Source organism: Triticum aestivum, chromosome 2D (assembly GCF_018294505.1).
Source record: "Triticum aestivum cultivar Chinese Spring chromosome 2D, IWGSC CS RefSeq v2.1, whole genome shotgun sequence".
In the NCBI taxonomy this organism is placed as follows: domain Eukaryota; kingdom Viridiplantae; phylum Streptophyta; class Magnoliopsida; order Poales; family Poaceae; genus Triticum; species Triticum aestivum.
Window position 1 is genome coordinate 150293529 of NC_057799.1, and position 17118 is coordinate 150310646.

The window sequence follows — 17118 nt, forward strand, 5'->3', positions numbered from 1 at the left end:
CAGGTTCAATTTCTACATCATTATCATTACTAGGTTGAGCATCATCATGAACATCTTCGTTAATATTTTCACTTGGTTCATGTTCATTACCAGATTGTGTTTCAGCATCAGAAATAGAAATATCATTTGGATTCTCCGGTGGTTCAGCAATAGGTTCACTAGAAGCATGCAAAGTCCAATCATTTTTCTTTTTCTTCTTTTTAGAAGGACTAGGTGCATCAATATTATTTCTCCGAGAATCCTGCTCAATTCTCTTAGGATGGCCTTCAGGATACAAAGATTCCTGAGTCATTTTACCAGTTCTAGTAGCCACTCTAACAGCATAGTCATTATTCTTACTATTTAATTCATTGAGCAAATCATTTTGAGCTTTAAGTACTTGTTCTACTTGAGTGGTAACCATAGAAGCATGGTTACTAATGAGTTTAAGTTCACCTTTAACTCTAGACATATAATCACCCAAGTGTTCAAGCGTATCGAAATTGTATTTCAATTGTCTACCAAAATAAGCATTGAAGTTTTCTTGTTTGACAATAAAATTATCAAACTCTTCTAAGCATTTTCTAGCAGACTTATAGTGAGGAATATCACCTTCATCAAATCTATAGAGAGAATTTACCTTTACTACCTGTGTCGGGTTATCAAGACCATGAGTTTCTTCAATAGGTGATGCATTAAGATAATATGTTTCTTCAACAGGCGGTAAATTTAGACCATGTATTTCTTCAATAGGAGGTAAATTCTTAACATCTTCAGCTTTAATACCTTTTTCTTTCATAGATTTCTTTGCCTCTTGCATATCTTTAGGACTGAGAAATAGAACACCTCTCTTCTTCGGAGTTGGTTTAGGAATAGGCTCAGGAATTGGCTCAGGAAGTGTCCAATTATTTTCATTTGTCAACATATTATTCAATAGAATTTCAGCTTCATCCGGTGTTCTTTCCCTGAAAACAGAACCAGCACAACTATCCAGGTAATCTCTGGAAGCATCGGTTAGTCCATTATAAAAGATATCAAGTATTTCATTTTTCTTAAGAGGATGATCAGGCAAAGCATTAAGTAATTGGAGAAGCCTCCCCCAAGCTTGTGGGAGACTCTCTTCTTCAATTTGCACAAAATTATATATGTCCCTTAAAGCAGCTTGTTTCTTATGAGCAGGGAAATATTTAGCAGAGAAGTAATAAATCATATCCTGGGGACTACGCACACAACCAGGATCAAGAGAATTAAACCATATCTTAGCATCACCCTTTAATGAGAACGGAAATATTTTAAGGATATAAAGGTAGCGAGATTTCTCATCATTAGTGAACAGGGTGGCTATATCATTTAATTTAGTAAGATGTGCCACAACAGTTTCAGATTCATAGTCATAGAAAGGATCAGATTCAACCAAAGTAATTATATCACGATCAACAGAGAATTCATAATCCTTATCAGTAACACAGATAGGTGAAGTAGCAAAAGCAGGGTCAGGTTTCATTCTAGCATTAAGAGATTGCTGCTTCCATTTAGCTAATAACCTCTTGAGCTCATATCTATCTTTGCAAGCTAAAATAGCTAAAGTAGCTTCTTTTTCAAAAACATAACCCTCAGGAATAACAGGAGAGTCTTCATCATCACTTTCATCAATATTATCAGTTTCAATAATTTCATTTTCTCTAACTCTAGCAATTTGTTCCATCAAGAAATTCACCAAGTGGCAAGTAGTATCAAGCATAGAAGTAGTTTCATCATAAGTATCATTCATAGCAGAAGTGGCATCATCAATAACATGCGACATATCAGAACAAATAGCAGAAGCAGGTTTAGGTGTCGCAAGCTTACTCAAAACAGAAGGTGAATCAAGTGCAGAGCTAGATGGCAATTTCTTACCTCCCCTCGTAGTTGAGGGATAAATTGTTGTCTTTGCATCTTTCAAGTTCTTCATAGTGACCAGCAGATATAAATCCCAAGTGACTCAAAGAATAGAGCTATGCTCCCCGGCAACGGCGCCAGAAAATAGTCTTGATAACCCACAAGTATAGGGGATCGCAACAGTTTTCGAGGGTAGAGTATTCAACCCAAATTTATTGATTCGACACAAGGGGAGCCAAAGAATATTCTCAAGTATTAGCAGTTGAGTTGTCAATTCAACCACACCTGGATAACTTAGTATCTGCAGCAAAGTATTTAGTAGCAAAGTAGTATGGAAGTAACGGTAACGGTAGCAAAAGTAATATTTTTGGGTTTTGTAGTGATTGTAACAGTAGCAACGAAAAAGTAAATAAGCGAAGAACAATATGTGAAAAGCTCGTAGGCATTGGATCGGTGATGGAGAATTATGCCGGATGCGGTTAATCATGTAACAGTCATAACATAGGGTGACACAGAACTAGCTCCAATTCATCAATTTAATGTAGGCATGTATTCCGAATATAGTCATACGTGCTTATGGAAAAGAACTTGCATGACATCTTTTGTCCTACCCTCCCGTGGCAGTGGGGTCCTAATGGAAACTAAGGGATATTAAGGCCTCCTTTTAATAGAGTATCAGACCAAAGCATTAACACATAGTGAATACATTAACTCCTCAAACTATGGTCATCACCGGGAGTGGTCCCGATTATTGTCACTTCAGGGTTGCCGGATCATAACACATAGTAGGTGACTATAGACTTGCAAGATAGGATCAAGAACTCACATATATTCATGAAAACATAATAGGTTCATATCTGAAATCATGGCACTCGGGCCCTAGTGACAAGCATTAAGCATAGCAAAGTCATAGCAACATCAATCTCAGAACATAGTAGATACTAGGGATCAAACCCTAACAAAACTAACTCGATTACATGATAAATCTCATCCAACCCATCACTGTCCAGCAAGCCTACGATGGAATTACTCACGCACGGCGGTGAGCATCATGAAATTGGTGATGGAGGATGGTTGATGATGATGACCCCGACGGATTCCCCTCTCCGGAGCCCCGAACGGACTCCAGATCAGCCCTCCCGAGAGGTTTTAGGGCTTGGCGGCGGCTCCGTATCGTAAAACGTGATGAATCTTTCTCTCTGATTTTTTTCTCCCCGAACACGAATATATGGAGTTGGAGTTGAGGTAGGTGGAGCAACAGGGGGCCCACAAGGCAGGGGGCGCGCCCCCCACCCTCGTGGATAGGTGGAGGCCCCCCTGACATGGATTCTTCTTCCAGTATTTTTATTATTTTCCAAAAAATAAGTTTCGTGGAGTTTCAGGTCATTCCGAGAACTTTTGTTTCTGCACATAAATAACACCATGGCAATTCTACTGAAAACAGTGTCAGTCCAGGTTAGTTCCATTCAAATCATGCAAGTTAGAGTCCAAAACAAGGGCAAAAGTGTTTGGAAAAGTAGATACGACGTAGACGTATCAGAGATACATGCCACTGGGTCAGGCCCGAGCGGCTTGGGGATGATGCAGCCCGAGGGGCGCCCCCAGCAAGGTGAGCGAAAGACATAAAAAGGGATACATGCCGCGGGGATGGACCCACGTGGTCTGGGAATGATGCAGCCCTGAGGGCGCTCCCAGCTAAATAAACTTGGAAAATGTCACCTGGTTCCGTTGCAGAAGGGGTGTTGGGGCAGCTGAAGGTGCGCGGCGAAGGGATTGCTCCTCACGAGCCACCGGGGCCCTGAGCCTCGGGAGGCTCCGGGGGTCCAGGCGGTTCCTTGAGGACCATCTCCATCTCCGCCAGGACTGCGGGGTGCCTGGCCTCCTGAGCCGCCAGGACGCACCGCAGGTTGCGTTGGTAGGCAGATGCCACGCTCGGCAGGCCGAACGGCATGCGAACATAGCTGTGCGGTGTGCCCTCGCAGCGCCCCACGCGCGAAGGCCAGAAGAGCTCCTGAGACGTGGCCCTGTTGAGCCCTGGGATGTCGATGCAGACGCGCAGCCCAACATCCTCGCCTGGATGGGGGGCTGCGCCAGGTGAGCGGCGATCGCCGCGCATGGCCCTCGCATCCTGCAGTTCCTGAGTGGTCTTGGTAATGAACTCCTGAGCGCTGGGCGCTCCTCGCCTTGTGACCTCCTGAGGGAAACGTGCCACGAAGCACGCCTCCAGATGGTGCCCGAGCGCCTCTCTCGCAACGCTGGCAAGGTCTGAGGCCCTCCAGAAGAGAGCCCCCGAGCCCTGCCCGAGGAGGGCGTCGGGCGCGCCTTCCTATGCGACAAAGGGAGGCGCCCCAGGCGCGAGCGCCGACCCTGACGTGGCACCGCTTGAGGCGCCGCTCCCCTGAGACCCTGTGCGGGGCAGCTGCTTCTTCTTCTTGGGGATGGCCTCAGGAGGGTACTCGCCCTTGCTGTCGGGGTCTTCGATTGCTGCAGCTTGGAAGGCACGCTCGAGGGAGCACACCGCATCCCTTTCTTCGCAGGGGACTATGATGATTCCGCCGCTTCCTGGCATCTTGAGGACGTTGTAGCCATGGTGGGTCACCGCCATGAACTTGGCCAGGGTTGGATACCCAAGGATGGCATTGTACGGCAGACGGATGTGAGCGACGTCGAAGTCAATGAGCTCGGTGCGGTGGTTGTCGCGCTATCCGAAGGTGACTGGGAGGCGGACATGTCCTATCGGGGTGGTGGAACCATCGGTCATTCCTGAGAAAGGCTTGGTAGGCTGAAGCTGATCGTAGGGCACTTGAAGGTTGTCGAACATCTCGACGGACAGGACATTAAGCCCTGCTCCGCCGTCGATGAGAGTCTTGGCGACTTGCACGTTGCTGATGACGGGTGAACAGAGCATCGGGAGAGCGCCAGCGGTGGCCGCGCACTTGAGCTGGTCTGCCGAGCTGAAGGTAATAGCGCACTTGGACCACCTGAGCGGGCGTGTGGCCTCGAGCTTGGGGAGGACTACGTTCACCTCGCGAGCAAACTGCTTGAAGATACGCTGTGAGGCTGGGGCTTGGGCTCCGCCCAAGATGCAGGCGATAGCACGCGGCTCCTGGAAACCCCTAGCCCCCTCGTCTTGATGGTGGTCGTCGTTCCTCTTGGTGGTGGCGGCAGCGGAGGAAGCCCAGCATTGCCCTGAGGACGGTCCTCGCGAGGCTGATCCCTCTAGGCACCCTTGCGAGGCTGGTCCTACCAACGGTCCTCACGAGGTCGGTCGCGCCACTCCTGGCGTGGGCCCCGGTCGTCCCAGCATCCTCCGCCATGTCCTCCTCCTCGGCCGTAGCCTCGGTCGTTGCGCTTGGGGCGTCGACCGAAGCGTCCATCGCGAATGGCCATAAGCTCTTGACAATCGTTGGTATTGTGGCTGTGCACGTTGTGGAAGGCGCAGAACGGTCGGCTGCTCTTGGATGACTCAGGCTGGTCCCTGCCGCGCTTCGTGTCCGGCTCTGCCGCGAGCACGGCGACTCCATTGCGCTTCACATCCTTGGCCTTGGCTTTCTTCTCCTCCAGTTCGGCAGCTGGGAGCTCTAGAAGTTAAATGCGCCCTTCCTCAGCCCTTGGGCACTTGGTCGCCAGGTTGAACAGCTCCAGGGATGTGGACAGCTCCTCGTGGATGGCGAGCTCCTCCTTCATCTTGACGTCGCGGACGCCATCAGAAAATTCCGAGATGATGGCCTCATCTGTCACCTTGGGGATCTTGAGACGAACATTGTTGAAGCGCTGGATGTACTTCTGGAGGGTCTCCCCTGGCTGCTGCTTGACGCGGCGCAGGTCACCCGCGGCCGGAGGACGGTCGCGAGTGCCCTGGAAGTTGGCGACGAAGCGGTCGCGCATCTCGTTCCAGGAGGAGATGGAACCTGGAGGCAGGTTTAGGAGCCAGGAGCGGGCACCATCCTTGAGAGCCATGGGGAACCAGTTCGCCATGACTTTTTCGCCGCCGTTGGCCGCCTCGATGCTCAGCTCGTAGAGCTGCAGGAACTCCGCGGGGTCGCGGGTGCCGTCGTAGAGCGGCGGCAAGTTTGGCTTGAACTTGCCCGGCCATGCGACGCTACGCAGCTCAGGAGTGAAGGCGCGGCAGCCCGCGGTGGCCACCGGGACCCTTTGCTGATGTGGAGCCTGGCCTTGATGCCCGCGCACCGCCACCGCAGGCGGCGCATGGTCTTGCCGTAGTGGCGCCGGGAGCGCAGGAGCGTTTTCTCATGGACGAGGAACTTCTTGGCAGCTTCCTTCTTCGCGCACGCGCGCCCGACGTGGTGGATCGCGCTGGGGGACCGCACGCCTTGGCGCCAGAACGCCGTCTTGGGGCAGAGGTGGTGGAGGCGCTCCATGAGCCACGTCGCCTACAGCTGGCGGAGGGCGAGGCAGCGAGAGGGACGGCACAAGGGAGCCCCCTGCAGCGCTGACAAGCTCGGCGATGCAGTCGACCCAGTCCTCGTAGAGGTCATCGATGGGGCGGTAGCGCAGGAGTTCGCGTGCCATGCACAGCGCGGCCTGCGCGTCCGTGGGAGTGCAACGGGCGTGGGACGACAAGCCGGCCGGAGTCAGCGACGGAGTGGCAGTGCGGCCGTCCCGCCGCGCCGAGGGGTGCATCGAGGATGCTTGTTGCTCGTTCCCCGCCGGGCCGGTAGTGTTGGTGGCAGGCGACGGGGAGCGACGGGGTGGCCCGCCGACGGGAACCGTCTGAGCAACGCGGGTGGCGAGGGCGGCCCGGCGCTCAGCGCGAGCTTGGCGAGTGTCTTCCATGGAGATGACGAAGCGACGGGATGCGGATCAACGGAAGGAAAGCTTCGGCGGACCCCTACCTGGCGCGCCAATTGTCGGATCTCGGGTTCCGGCAAAACCCTCAAGGTTCGAACACTGGGGTGCGCACGAAGATCTCCCCCTACCAAATCACGCCCTCAGCCTCACCGGAATCTCCAAGCTTAGCTCGACGAACTCGCAACACAAGAGACACAAGATTTATACTGGTTCGGGCCACCGTTGTGGTGTAATACCCTACTCCAGTGTGGTGTGGTGGATTGCCTCTCGAGCTGAGGATGAACAGTACAAGGGGAAGAACAGCCTCCTGAGGTGAGGTGTTCTTGTGCTTGGTGGGTGTGAGGATGGGTTGGATCTAGTCTCCAATGGGATTCGCTCCTACTGTGGTGGCTAGCCCTATTTATAGAGGCCCTGGTCCTCTTCCCAAATATTGAGCGGGAAGGGAGCCAACAACGGCCAATTTGAAAGGGGACAGCTAGTACAAGCTATCCTGACTAAAGGTGGTCTTCGCCTGCCAAAGGCTCTGGTGGTGACGCCGGCTTGGGCTCCACGATGACCTCTGTCTTGCCGTCCTGCTGGTCTTGGTCTCGTTGCACCGATATGGAAACCTTTGCCTGAGGCCTCGGTACTCCTCGCCTATGCTTGCCTCCTTAGCACCAAAGAGGAAACAAGGACACTGTGCGCGCTGGCTCCCGCCTGGCGCCCGCCTGGTCTCGATCGTCATGGCTCATGTCATGAGAACCTCGCGAGGTTTGCCTTGCCTTGATCTCTCCGCCCCTCGCGAGCCAGCCTGGTGAGGCCGCTCTCGAGGAGGTCTTGTGTCGTCCGCCTCGCGAGGCTTGGCCCCTCGCGAGGGTCTCGAATGCTTGTTGGTGAACATGGGCCGTACGGGCCTGGTCGCAGAGCCACGCCGTGGGCCGCAGGCAGGCAAGTCTGGGGACCCCCGTTCCCAGAACACTGACATCATGCTAGTGAGAGATTCAAAAACCAGTCGCTGGATTTCTTTAGTAATGGTCATGCAGGAATCCGATGGAGAATATGTGCTAGGTCTCATACAGGTGGCGACAATGCTTAAGTGACCCCTTTTTAACACTAAACAACTGACCTAATTAGAACTAACTATAGGTACTGAATATCTGCCTCGTACCCTACGTGTGGCTTCTATGCTTGATAACGGGTTAAACTTTGAATCTAGCTGCCTACGTTGATTTTTCAAATTTACCTCAACTTATAACCATGGGCCATGCTATATGAAAAATAATTAATTAGCATGATTTGATCACAACTGTTTACTTACGATAATAATGTTTTGGTTCTATCAAACATGTGTTTAACGGGACTGTTGAATTCCAACCAGGCCGTCGTGCCTGTTAATGGCCCATGTACCTGCTCAAAACCTACCAACTCTTGGTGCATGATTTGTTTGAAGGGGTATCAAGTACAACCAGTTGGCATAGCAGATATGGGCCATGCCGTGCTATACGTCAACCTTATACACATCAGGATATTGGCTTATAAGAGAGAATACAAGGAGTAATAAATGCGTGGTGGGAATATAGATGGAAACAAACAGGGGGGATACCGAGACCCGAGAGAGACTTCCTCCAAAACTACTATTTGTCCCTAGTTGGTGCTTTTTAAGAGAGGATGGAGACTCAAAATAAAAATAAAAATTGCATAAAAGTAAATAGATAGGCCCTTCGCAGAGGGAAGCAGAGATTTGTAGAGGTGCCAGAGCTCAAAGCTTAAATTGAGAGATAAAATATTTTGAGAGCATACTTTTCCCGTCAACGAAAACGACCGAGTAATTCCCAATACTTTCCATGCTAGATACATCATAGGCAGTTCCCAAACATAAAATAAAGTTTATTCCTTTTTCCACCATTCTTTCACAATCCATGGCTAGCCGTATCCACGGGTGGCTTCCATACCAACACTTTCCAAGAATTTATTATTTGACAACATAAAGTAAATTTCTTTTTCATTTCGGGATTGGCATCCCTATTATCGCCATACTCTCGTGCAATGACAAGTGAATAAACACTCATATTGAGAATAGCACATCTAGCATGGAAAAATATTGGCCACCCCTTGCCGCTTCATGAGCGGTACGGGCACACAAAAAGGAAATTCATTTTGAAAATTAGAGTTGGCACATACAAATTTACTTAGAACGACACGGAAATACCGCATATAGGTAGGTATGGTGGACTCATATGGCATAACTGGGTTTAAGGATTTTGGATGCACAAGTAGTATTCCCACTTAGTACAAGGAAAGGCTAGCAAATAGATTGAGAAGCAACCAACCAAGAAACGAAAATTCTCATAAACAAGCATTAAGCATAGCTAACACCCGAACAATGCACCACAAGTAGGATGTAATCTCATTGGATAACTATTGAATTTTGTGCTTGCATAGGGAATCACAAACCTTAACACCAATATTCTTACTAAAGCATAATTACTTGCCAACATGACACATATATTACTATCTCCATATCGCAAACCTATTGCAAGGATCAAACTTATCATATCCAATGATCTATATGAAAGTTTTTATTATATCCTTCTTGGATATTCATCATATTAGGACCAATTTCATAGCTTGTGCAAATTTTCATCACTAGTATCAACTCTCAAAATAATATAAGTGAAGCATGAGAGTGTTCGACAAACTACTCCAAAAAGATATAAGTGAAGATCAAGCGAGTAGTTAAGTAAATGGGTAGCTATTTGAGGATTCTCTCTTATCAAAAAAAACTTTCAGATCTAAGTATTTTATTAAAACAACAAGAAAAAGAAATAAAATGACACTCCAAGAATTGTACACATCATGTGAGAAAACAAAAACTTAGGCTCAACCAAGGCTAACCGATAATTGTTGATGAAGAAAGGTGGGATGCCTACCGAGGCACCCCCGAGCTTACATTCTTGAGACTTCTTCAAATATTATCTTGGGATGCCTTGGGCATCCCCAAGCTTGAGCTTTTGTGTCTCCTTAATTCCTTTTATATCACGGTTTCCCTAAATCTTAAAAACTTCACCCACACAAAACTCAACAAGAACTCGTGAGATAAGTTAGTATAAATCAATGCAAAAACCTTATCATTCTCTACTATAGCAAATCACTAAAATTGTTATTTAACGTTTCATACTAAATGCATCTGCATATTTAATACTCCTATCCTCAAATAGAATCATTAATCAAGCAAACATATGCAAACAATGCAAACATAACAGCAATCTGTCAAACAAGACAGTCTCTAAAGAATGCAATAATATTCATACTTCTTTAACTCCAAAAGTTCTAAAGATTTACCACACTGTAGAAAATTTGTCATGCATACTTGATACGTCTCCAACGTGTCCATAATTTTTGATTGTTCCATGCTGTTATATTATCATTCTTGGATGTTTTATAATCATTTTATAGTCATTTTATATCATTTTTTGGGACTAACTTATTGACATAGTGTCAAGTGCCGGTCGCTGTTTTTTGCATGTTTTTTACATCGCGGGAAATCAATATCAAACGGAGTCCAAACACCGTGAAACTTCTTGTCGATTTTTTATGGACCTGAAGACCACCATTGGGCCAGAGTAACGCCTGGGGGGTGCCCTGAGGGGGGCACAACCCACCAGGGCGCGCCTGGGGGCCCAAGCGCGCCCAGGTGGGTTGTGCCCACCTCGGTGGACTCCCGCACCCCCTCTTTACCCTATAAATTCATAAATATTCCAAGTCCCTTTGGGGTTAACCTAGATCAGAAGTTCCACCACCGCAAGGCTCTATAGCCATCGAAAACCAATCTAGACCCCGTTCCGGCACTGTACCAGAGGGGGAAATCATCACCGGTGGCCACCTTCATCATCCCGGTGGCCACCACGATGAGGCGGGAGTAGTCCACCCTCGGGGCTGAGGGTTTGTACCAGTAGCTATGTGTTTAATCTCTCTCTCTCTCTCTCGTGTTCTTGAGATGTCACGATCTTGATGTATCGCAGGCTATGTTAATATAGTTGGATCATATGGTGTTTTCCCCTCTCTATCTTGTTGTGATGAATTGAGTTTTTCCCTTTGAGATTTCGTTGTTATCGGATTGAATACTTTTATGGATTTGAGAACACTTGATATATGTCTTGCAATTGAATCTCGTGGTGAAAATGGGGTATCGTATTGATTCACTTGATATATGTTTTGGCACTCAACTCGCGGATTCCCGAGGTGATATTGGGGTAATCTATGCATAGGGGTTGATGCACGTTCTTGTCTTTGTTTCTCCGGTAGAAATCTTGGGGCACTCTTTGAAGTTCTTTGTGTTGGATTGAGTATTATGAATATGAATTTGCTTTGGTGTTATTTTAGTACGAACTCTAGGATAGATCGAACGGAAAGAATAGCTTTGTGTTATTTTAGTACAGACTCTTGAATAGATCCAACGGAAAGAATAGCTTTGAGGTGGTTTCGTACCCTACCAACAATTTATTCTTATGTTCTCCGCTAAATAGGAACTTTGGAGTGATTCTTCATCGCACTTTGAGGGATGATTATATGATCCAATTATATTAGCACTGTTGAGAGATTGCACTAGCGAAAGCACGGACCCTAGGCCTCATTTTCAAGCATTGCAATATCGTTTGTGTTCCTGTTTACTATTTGCTACCTTGCCGTTTTTTTATTCGGATTATAAAAATATATTTCTACCATCAATATTACACTTTTATCACCATCTCTTCGCCGAACTAGTGCACCTATACAATTTGCCATTGTATCGGGTGTTTTTGGGGACACAAGAGATTTCTTGTATTTGGTTGCAGGGTTGTTTGAGAGAGACCATCTTCATCCTTCACCTCCCACGGATTGATAAACCTTAGGTCATCCACTTAAGGGAAAATTGCTACTGTCCTACAAAACTCTGCGCTTGGAGGCCCAACACGAGTCTACAAGAATAAAGTTGCGTAGTAGGCATCAAGCTCTTTTCTGGCGCCATTGACAGGGAGGTGAGTGCATGAAGGTATATCTTTAGATATTGCAATTGAATCTTTTATTTTCTTGTTTTATCACTAGTTTGGTTTATAAAACAAAACTACATAAAAATCGAATTGAGATTGCATCATATTTTTGATCATCTTTATAATGTCTTTCTTGAAAATGATGGTTTGGAAAATTTTGCTCAATTGTTAGAAGAATAAGTCAAAAAATGTTTGGCACAAAATATTTGAATGATGAGCATGATTGCAATGTTGTTAGTATCAATTATTTGAATATCCATGATGCTAATAATATGCAAAGCCACAAGCTTGGGGATGCTATATTTGATGAATATGATATTTTTAGTCCCCCAAGTTTTGATGAGAAAATTTATTATGACGATTGCATGCCTCCTATTTATGATGATTATAATGATGAAAGTGGATTTGGAGAGGTCATGACTTTATTTAGTGATGGATCCACCATTTTGGATGAGGCTTCAATTGACTATGATAAAAAAGTTGCTATCTATGATGATTATGGTGATGACATGTATGCTATAAAGAATAATGATAACCATGAAACTTGTCATATTATTTTAATTTTCAATCCCATGATAGTTATTTTGTTGAGTTTGCTCCCACTACTATTCATGAGAATAAATTTGCTTATGTGGAGAGTGAGAAAATTTCTATGCTAATGTAGCATGAAAATAATGCTTTATGTGACAGCTATTTTTTATAATTCATTCATGGTGCTACTGAAAATTATTATGAGAGGGGAACTTATGCTTGTAGGAATTGCAATAATATCAAGTTTCCTCTCTATGTGTTGAAAATCTTGAAGTTATGCATGTTTTGCCTTCCAATGCTAGTTGATTCTTGTTCCCACAAGTTGTTTGCTCACAAAATACCTATGCATAGGAAGTGGGTTAGACTTAAATGTGTTAGTCATATGCTTCATGATGCTCTCTTTATGTTTCAATTCTTATCTTTTATGCGAGCATAATTGAAATCATCATGCCTAGCTTAAAAGGCATTAAAGAAAAGCGCTTGTTGGGAGGCAACCCAACACTTTTACCTACTGTTTTTCTGAACTCACATGATTATTCTACTGTATTGATCATATTTATTGCTTTTGTTTCAATAAAGTGCCAAGTAAATCCTTTGGGATCATGTTGGGTGATAGTTGATTTGATCTTGCTGAAAAACAGAAACTTTTGCGCTCACGAAAATAATTCTTATTTCTAACAGAAGAGTGATTTTGAGTTGATACTTTTGTCAGAAGTTTAATATACAAATTTCTCACGTGGTCCTAATTTTTTCATAATTTTTGGAGTAGAAGAAGTATGGTTTGAGTACAGATTACTACAGACTGTTCTGTTTTTGACAGATTCTGTTTTCAATGCATAGTTTGCTTGTTTTCTAGTTTCTATGGCTTATATTGCTCAATATAAATGGTGGAAATGATATGCTACAGTAGGAATTGTGTGAGAACAATTATGAATATTGTCTTTGACAGTACCAAAACTGAAATGGTTTGCTCTTTATCATACTAACCTATCTCACAAAGTTCCGTTAAGTTTTGTGTGATTGAAGTTTTCAAGTTTTGGGTGAGATATTTATATGAGAAGAATAAGGGGTGACAAGACCCTAAGATTGGGGATGCATGAGGCACCCCAAGGTAATATCCAAGGAACATCCAAGCAACTAAGCTTGGGGATACCCCGGAAGGCATCCCCTCTTTCGTCTTCAACATTATCGGTAACCTCACTTGGACCTATGTTTTCGTTCGTCACATGATATGTTTTTTGCTTGGAGCGTCAATTTATTTTGTTAGGATTTTCTTGCTGTTATTTATAATAATTTTTTGCATCTTTTATTTCAATAAAAATGTCAAGTATAGCCTTTGCCATGCTTATTTTGCAAGTCTACATGTTGCTGTTTCAAAACAGAAAGTTTATCGATGTTGCAAAAATTCCCGAGGAAAGTCAGTATGTGATAAATTGTTGAAACTTTTTGCATAATAAGCTCTGATAAATTTTCTACAGTGTGGTAGAATTTCACAATGTTTGGAGTTGAATAAGTATTGATACTCTTGCATTCTTTACAGACTGTACTGTTTTGGCAGATGGCTGTTATGTTTGCATTGTTTGCCTATGTTTGCTTGTTTAATGATTCTATTTGAGGATAGGAGTATTAAATATGCAGAGGCATTTAGTATGCAATGTTGAATAATAATTTTAGTGATTTTCTACAGTAGAGAATGATAAGATTTTTGCATTGGTTTATACCAACTTATCTCACGAGTTCTTGTTGAGTTTTGTGTGGATGAAGCTTTTGAGATTTAGGTAAACCGTGATATGAGAGGAACTAGGAAGACACAAAAGCTCAAGCTTGGGGATGCCCAAGGCACCCCAAGATAATATTTCAAGAATTCTCAAGCATCTAAGCTTGGGGATGCCCCTGTAGGCATCCCACCTTTCTTCATCAACAATTATCGGTTAGTCTCGGTTGAGCCTAAGTTTTTGCTGCTTCACATGATGTGTGCTATTCTTAGAATGTCATTTTATTTTGTTTTTTCTTGCTGTTTTAATAAAATGCTTATATCTGAAAGTTTTTGAATAAAATAGAGTCCTCAAATAGTTGCCAGGGAGGCTAGGTAAGCGGCACTCACATCCCGTCAACGAAGCTCTTTTCTATGGAATTGCTCTAGTGCTTCACTTATATCTTTTTGAGCACGGCGTGCTTTAGTATTTTTGAAGAAATTCTCTCTTGCTTCACTTAAATTAATTTGAGAGAAAGAAATATTATGCTCATGATCTGCACTTGTATTTGTTTGAGCTTGTCAAAAGCAACACATGAAAATTAGTTCCAAAGTGATAGATATCCAAGAAGGATATAATAAAAACTTTCATGAAGATCATTAGACAAAATAAACTTGATTCCTTGTAATAGTTTTGAGATATGATGATGTGATATGTGAGTCATGTTGATGAGTAATTATGCTTTAGTAAGAATACTGGTGTTAAGGTTTGTGATTCCGTATGCAAGCACGAAAGTTAATAGTTATGCAATGAAATTACATCCTACTTGTGGTGCATCATTCGGTGTTAATTATGCTCAATGCTCGGTTATGTGATTATTCGTTTATTGGTTGGTTGCTTCCCAATATTTTGCTAGCCTTCATTTTGCACTAAGTATGATCACTACTTGTGCATCCAAAATCCTTTAAACCAGTTTTGCCACATGAGTCCACTATACCTACCTATATGTGTTATTCTTTTGCCGTTCTAAGCAAATTTGTATGTGCCATCTCTAAATTTCAAAATAAATTTCTCTTTTGTGTGCTCGTACCGCTCGCGAGGCGGTGAGGGGTGGCCAATATTTTCCATGCTAGATGTGTTATTCTCACAATGAGTGTTTACTCACTTGTTATTGCACGAGAGTAAGGCAAAGGTATTAGGGATGCCCAGTCCCGAAATGAAAAGAAAATTTACTTTATGTTGTCAAATAATAAATTCCTTGGAAAGTGTTGGTATGGAGGGCACCCGTGGATACGGTTAGCCATGGAAAGTGGATCTGGATGTGTGCAAGTGCATCCTGGAGTTGTTTGGTGAGGCTGCCGGGCTGAAATTTAATATGAGCAAATCAGCAGCTCTACCAATAAGGTGTTCCGATGAGGAGATAGCAACGACATGCAATGCCCTTCAATGCCCCTTGGGGTCGTTCCCAATAAAGTATCTCGGGCTGCCATTATCGCTGAGGAAGCAATCTGCAACGCAGTTACAATATTTGGTGGATCATATGGCAAATAGACTACCGAGGTGGAAGGCAGCACTAATGTCGAAGAGTGGCCGTCTTACTCTAGTGCAATCTATGCTGTGTGCCATGCCTATCCATGCAATGATGGCGCTGGATCTACCTAAGAAAACTATCGCGGCGATGAATAAGTTTTTTTGAGGGTTCTTGTGGTGCAGAAGGGCAGAAGCAGACGATGGTAACTGCACGGTTGCATGGGACATGGTGTGCACGCCCAAATGGGCAGGTGGGTTGGGGCTGCCCAATCTTAGATGGATGAATGTGTCCATGCAGGCTCGCTGGCAGTGGTTAAAAAGAACTGATGGGACAAGGCCGTTGAGTGAGTTCAAGATCAAGGTGGCCGAGGAAGCAACCATGTTGTGTAATGCAGCCATGAGGTTTACAGCGCATTCTGGTCGGACAACGTTCTTTTGGGAGGACCGATGGCTGGATGGGCGAAGAGTCCAGGAGATTGCTCCTCTAGTGTATGAGTTGATTGCACCATGGACACGAGGAAGGAGGTTAGTTTGCGAAGCTATGGTGAACGGGTCTTGGGCAGCGGACCTTGGCCCCGACCTTGGACCGGATCCGTTGCATGAGTTCTTTGCACTTTGGCAAGCGGTCTCTGCTTGGGAAGCTAATGAGGATTTGCCGGATGAGATTGCCTGGTCATGGGAGGCGAAGGGACACTTCTCGGTCCGATCGGCATATGCGGCTGCTTTTTGCGGAAGGGAGGTCATCCCTACAGCAGATCTAACATGGAAGTCGCGTGCCCCCATGCAGTGCAGATTTTTTACTTAGCTAGCAATGAAGGACCGATGTTGGACCTCGGATCGCCTTGCACGAAGGGGTCTGCCTCACCAAGATGCGTGCCCGTTCTGTGATCAAGATAACGATCAATCACATAATGCTTACGTGTGTCTTTTCTCGGAGTGCTTGGGCGGCCATCTGTGGCTCACTGGGCAAACCAGAATGGACACCCTTGCCAAATGACGTGTTGGCTGACTGGGCCATTGACAAGAAGGGAGTTAACAATGTGGGCACGAAAGATCTACGCACCGTTTTCACGCTTGTTTGGCGGGAGTTGTGGAAGCACCGAATGCGATTGTATTTGACGGAGCTCGGCCATCTACCAATCAGCTATTGCAAAGAGTGAGAGAGGAGGGTGTAGTCTGGTCCTCTACGGGTCTACTAAAAGGGAATGTAACTCCCTTCTTTCGTAGGGTAGAGAGGTGGGTGAGTGGTGAGGATTAGCATGTAATAGAATTCATGTAACCAGCGGTGGAGGCACTCTTTGCCTTTCTTCTTTAATATATGATATGCACACTCGTGCATATTCGAGAAAATAAAGCACCAACTAGGAGGCACTATGATCGTACTTGAGCATTTGGTGTAGCTAATATGCGAGTGTGTTTCATGAATAGATCAATGTTGAGCATGATAGGCTAGGGATAACTTATTTTAGCGTTGATATTTTGAAAGACATGGTTGCTTGTTGATATGCTTGAGTATTTAAGTCTCATGTTAAAACTAGACTATTGTTTTGAACCATATAAAAGTCCAAATGTCCATGCTACAAAGAAAAGAATATGAGATGACATGACAGGCAGCATTCCACATCAAAAATTCTGTTTTATCATTTACCTACTCGAGGACGAGCAGGAATTAAGCTTGGGGATGT